We start from the raw sequence: 6,000 nt of genomic DNA, 5'->3' as shown, positions 1-6,000 counted from the left end.
ATCTGGGCTGGAGTGATAGCACAGTGGGTAGGGCATTTGCCTTGCACATGGCCGACCCAAGTTCGATTCCTCCACCCCTCCTGGAGAGCCCGGCAAGCTACCAAGAGTATCCCGCCCGCAAGGCAGAGCCTGGCAAGCTACCTCTGGTGTATTCGATGTGCCAAAAACAGTAACAACAAGTCTCACAATGGAGACATTACTGGTGCCCACTCGAACAAATCGATGAGCCACGAGATGATAGTGATACAGTGATATATATGCATACAAGTCTCAGCCTCTAACAACATGTTACTGATCTCTTATAGAAGGACTTACCAGCCCCTGGGTGAAATACAACAATATTCACACATTTTCTTCTAAGGAAACTTTTTTGGAGCATTTTATGAGGTTTATCATAACAAACAATACAAAATAAATTATTTAAGTTCTTATTTGGGGCTTGGGTTGAGGTTTGGGATGCAAATATCTGAAATATGGTGGTGGGAAGGTGTAATGGTGGTGGAATTGGTGTTCAAAAATTAAATGTAATCAAATATTGTGAACTACTTTATAAAATAAAAATTTTTTAATTAAAAAAATTACATTTAGCATCAGATGCTCACTGACTCCCCAAAATAAAGCAAGTTGTGGTGACTCTCAATGGGGATAAAGAGTATTAATAACTTCAGATATATTAATGATGGTCAATTTCTTAAACTATGGATACATGTTTATCTTTATATCTTCTGCTGTAATAATTCCCTATATATGTATGGATTCTAACTCTATATTATGTACATGTCTACCTATTGTATAATTGAAATGCTATACATATACACTTTTAAGTTAAAAACTGGATAAATGATGTGTAACTTCATAGATGACAGAAAATGAAATGTAAATGGCTTTTCAATATATAGAAACAGAATCTTAATTTCTCTTTCACTCTCTCTCTTTTTTTCCTTTCTGGGTCACACCTGGCAGTGCTCAGGGGTCACTCCTGACTCTGTGCTCAGGAATCACCCCTAGTGGTGCTTGGGAGACCATATGGGATGCTGGGAATCAAACCTAGGTTGGTCTCATGCAAGGCAAACGCCCTCCCTGCTGGACTATCACTCCAGCCCCTTCATTTCTTCTTTAAGACACAGACAATAAAACACACTGATGCCCCATTTTCTACCCATTGCTCTGGTGACTTCAGAGCCTACCCCATCAAATGCACCCCTAGTTTGACCCACTGTTCTTTTCTTTTCTTTTCTTTTCTTTTCTTTTCTTTTCTTTTCTTTTCTTTTCTTTTCTTTTCTTTTCTTTTTTCTTTTCTAAAATATAGTCACTGTAAATTCATGCTTGGATTTCAGGCTTACAATGTTCCAGTACCAATTCCTCCACCAAGTCCCCATTCCTCCTCCCTTCCGACCGCACTATTTCCTTTCCAGTGTCCAGCCGAATCCCCAGGTTCACAAAGTGATCCAGAGGAGATGTAAGATGTAAGATGTCAGGGCGGACCAGAAGGGTGAGAGGTCAGAAACGTCCCAGTCTCCCCTTGGCCGCGCGCTAGCTTCAGGCAGCTCTGAGGTGAACAGGATGACGGGCTGAGCCACTGCTCAACCTCAGACGGATGTTCTTAGCAGGGCGTTTCATGTGAAAAGGGGCAAGTGGCCGGGCCCACTCTCGTTTCCAGAAAAGTCTGTACCTAGGCACATTATTTCCTCTCTCAGGTATAACGAAGATGAGACTGCTTCTGTGGGCATAGAGTCTTGCGGGAAGTCTTCCAGGAAGACTGTTTCTTCTGAAGAGGGGTTGGGTCGGAGGCAGGAGACGGAGCCGGGCCTTCTGCCGCAGGCACACACCCCCATCACCTTGATGCTTGCCTGTCACCTGCTCCAGCCTGTTTCATAGTAAGGTCCCCTGGCCTGCTGCTTCTTGCCCCGTCCTGGGGGGCCCCATTGACATTTTCACCATGGGACCACGTGAGGGTCCATGCACACCCACCTGAATGTGAGGGGCCTTCCCTCGGGCAGGTGTCCCGTGTGGAGACAGGCTCTGCTGGCTAACGCTCACGGTGTCCCCTGGAAACTGCCCTTCGAGGCTTCTCAAGTGGCTTCCCTTGGGCTCCAGAAACCCCCCAGCCCCCTCCCCAGCCCCCTCCCCAGCCGTCCCCCAGGACGGTGCCTGCTGGGTGAGCCCGGAGCTGTCTGCCACGCAGACCCAGACTGCGCCTTAGCGTCTGGGGGCTTTGATGTGTGTGTTCATGTATACAAATGCTCAAACGTGCTTTGACATCCAGGAGGGGCAGATTTTTATTTCCTACTTGTATTTGTCTCTGATCACCTCTGTGGTTGGTGGGGGGTCACATGCTAGCCCCCCCGCCCCCACACACAGTTGGGAACCATTCCACACAGCTCGGAGGCCCCACCTGCCCACTGCAGCTGGGCATAGGCCTCGATTGTATCCACCCAAGCCCACCCAGGTAAGCATGGGGCCCTGCCCCCTCTCCCTCTGCCCTGTTTCTGTGGAGAGCCCCAGCGCTATGGCAGGCTCCCGCAGCCCCGCCCCGCTCGGTCAGGCTCCCCCAGTGCTCTGTAAATCTCTCCATGCTTTTCCATCTGCATCCCCTGGAAATAAAGAACCAGAGCGGAGCAGGGACAAGCCCTGAAGGAAAGTGAGGCTGTGGCTGGGGGGCTCAGGATTTGCGCTCAGCATCTGCGCCCGGCCCCTGCCCCCCTACCTGCAGCAAAGTGTTTGTTTGCACACCAGCCCTTGGGCCATGGATTCTGTGAGCCAGAGAGATGAAGCATCGCAATGGCCCAGACTCGCTCCCTCCCACTGCCCCTTGGGACACTGGTGTGGGAGAGAAGAGGACGTTCGGGTCAGCCGAGCCAGGGACTCTGGCTGCCCCGGGTGACGTCCCCGTCAGGCGCCAGCGCTGGGCTGGCGCGCCCCATCCAGCTGGAAAGGTTCTTTCTGGACCCCCAGCCACCAGCGGCCGCAGCCAGAACTCTGTGATCCAGGGTTTGGTTCTCTTGGTGAAGCAGCAAAACCCTAAGGGAGTCCCGGGCCAGCTGACCTCTGGGCCTGGCCCCTGTTTTCTCCTGGACCTTTTCTCCTGGGCCGGCTCCACCCAGCCCCACCTGGCCAGGCCCCCTCTGCTTCCCGGCCACGTGATCCGCTGGCTTTGAGAAGTGGAGGGGAGCGTTGTGTGACGGTGTTTGCCCAGGTGTTTGCCCAGGGACCACTCTGGTGGTCTGAGGAGATGTCGCTGACCCATTTCCCTGCACCCCGGGCTGCACACATGGTGCTGGGCTCTGTCCTCCCTGGGGGATTCCACCCTGGCCTGGTGGAAGCTCCAACAATGCCCTTCCCAGGGCACCAATGCAGGCACCGTCGGGTTTTGCTAAGATAAATCTGCAAGTGCTCGCTCCAGCAGCCTTCCACCAGAGGCCGGCGCCAACGCGTCCAAAGGGGAAGAGGAAAATGCCCGATTCTCAGCCATGAAAGGACCAGACCCTTGGGGTTGCCGGGAAGATGGACGCAGCCCAAGAAGATTCCGGGATGGGCTTTTGCTCCCCAGAGACGCACCTGCAGTGATTCTGGCCCAGAGCTGGGGCGGGGAGGGGGCTGGGTGCCAGGCAGAGGACGGAGGACGCAAGTGGGAGAGCCCTGCGCTCAGTCCCCAGCTTCTAGCCAAGACGCTGGCCGCCCGGTTCAGTTCTGCCACGTGACCCAGCAACAGCCTCAGGAGGCTGATGCACTCCTGCTCTTGGAAGAACAGTGCTCCTAACCTGGCAACGGGAAGCTGACTCAGAGAGGTGAAGGCACTGGCTCTGTGTCACACAGCTGGGAGCGGTGGCAGGGCAGGACTTGGGATTGTAGGTGGCTCCCCAGGTTGGGCTCCACCTGCCCCACCTGCCACCACAGTTTCTCCCAGCAGCCTCAGAAGCAACAAGAGGGCTAAGGGGCCGCCTCCTGCTTCTGTTTGACCCCAGCAGGGTACACTCCCTCCTCGTCACAAGTAGCCACCCTCTGGCACAGTCATGCCTTCCCCTTGTAGGACTCGGAGGACACGCGCCCTCCCGTCACACGCAGGGACCAGGGCTCACGCACCCTCCCATCACACGCAGGGACCAGGGCTCACACACCCTCCCGTCACACGCAGGGACCAGGACACATGGGCCCTCCCGTCACACGAAGGGACCAGGGCACACGCGCCTACTCGCGCCCTGCAGGCACAGGCCACCTCATCTCCGAGCTCCTGTCCCACCTCTTCAGCCACACTGGCCTCAGGCTCTTCCTCGGATGTCCCAGCGCCCTCAGTGGTTCTGACCGCGCCCCGCTGTCTTCACGGACTGTAGTGCTTCACGGACTTTGATTCAGGCCTTTGCACCAAAGCCACGACCCAGAAAGGCTCCCCTGGAGCTTTTCTCGCGCCCCTGCCTTCTCTGTCATGCTTCTCGTCACCGCCTAGCGCAGATTTGCACAAGCTTGGCTGCCCTCGTCACACTCGGTCTGGCACAGGAAGGGGCGTTGCTGCTCTCAAGGCTGCACCACAGCGTCCCCCTGCACCTGCAGATAGAGGGGGTCTCTCAGCACCCCCACCCCACGGGGCTCTGGTCACCATCGGCTCTGGGCGAGCAGCAGCAGACCACCAGACACAGGGACTGAGCTGCCCCCAACTGTCAGCACCTGCCCCCACCACCTCGGGGACTGTTTCTGTGCCTGTGAGTCCTGGAGAACAGATGGGAAAGCGGGTGTGAGGTGTGTGGAGGGCCAGGGCAGCCCGGGGGAGAGGCAGTGCCTGGTTGGGGGAGGCCTGGGTGCATTCCCGCACCAGGGAGGGAGGGAGGGAGGAAGGAAGGAAGGAAGGAAGGAAGGAAGGAAGGAAGGAAGGAAGGAAGGAAGGAAGGAAGGAAGGAAGGAAGGAAGGAAGGAAGGAAGGAAGGAAGGAAGGAAGGAAGGAAGGAGGGAAGGAAGAAGGGAGGGCGGGAGGGAGGGAGGGAGGGAGGGAGGGAGGGAGGAAGGAAAGGAGGGAGGAAGGAAGGAGGGAAGGAGGGAAGGAAGGAAGGAAGGAAGGAAGGAAGGAAGGAAGGAAGGAAGGAAGGAAGGAAGGAAAGAAGGAAGGGAGGGAGGGAGGGAGGGAGGAAGGAGGGAGGGAGGGAGGGAAGGGAGGAAGGAATGAAGGAAGGAAGGAAGGAAGGAAGGAAGGAAGGAAGGAAGGAAGGAAGGAAGGAAGGAAGGAAGGAAGGGAGGAAGGAAGGAAGGAAGGAAGGAAGGAAGGAAGGGAGGGAGGGAGGGAGGGAGGAAGGAAGGAGGGAGGGAGGGAGGGAAGGGAGGAAGGAAGGAGGTGGGCAAGTCTAGCGGGGAGAGGGTGAAGGGCCTCTGGGTGCGGCCACCTGAGCACAGGCCAGGAAAGACGCTGCCATCTCGGACTTGGCTCCTGCGTTATCTCTGGCCTCCTCTTGCGGGGTCTCAGGCGGGCCCGCCGCGGCCTGGCACAAGCCCCGGGTCCTCCTACTGGGCTGGCCTCGCTGGGCAGCTGGGACAAAGCGGTGGCTCTGTGGGCCAGCCAGGGAAGTTCACGGGCGCCCTCCAGTCCGAGCTGACCCCAGGGGCCGGGGGCCCTGCCTTGTTCGGAGCATGGCTCTAGTCTAAGCAGCTCTTGGGGGTCTGGGCGGGCTCAAGGATCCACCAGTGTGTGCAGCTGGTCCTGGTCTTATGGCGGAGGGTCTGGCTCTGGGAGAGGACAAAGCACTGCCCCCATGCAGGGCAGGTGATGCAGAGACCCCGGCCTACCCCCACTGTGGGTCCCGCGGGCTCTGCTGCGCTCCTGCCCCTGCCCCATCCTCACAGCCCCGTGAGCCTGTGCTGATTGATTCTGAAACTGTGACAGTAAAACGGTTAATAAAAACCCCATCGACCTGGGGAGAGGCGCTTTCCAGGCTGCAAGGCGCGGCTGAAATGAGCGTCATTCATCAGGCCCAGCTGGCCGCAGCACCCCGGCCTTGGGGGTTGGGGGGTGGCGGG

The sequence above is a fragment of the Sorex araneus genome, chromosome 3, assembly GCF_027595985.1.
Source record: "Sorex araneus isolate mSorAra2 chromosome 3, mSorAra2.pri, whole genome shotgun sequence".
Classification (NCBI taxonomy): domain Eukaryota; kingdom Metazoa; phylum Chordata; class Mammalia; order Eulipotyphla; family Soricidae; genus Sorex; species Sorex araneus.
Note: the sequence above shows the minus strand (reverse complement) of the source record.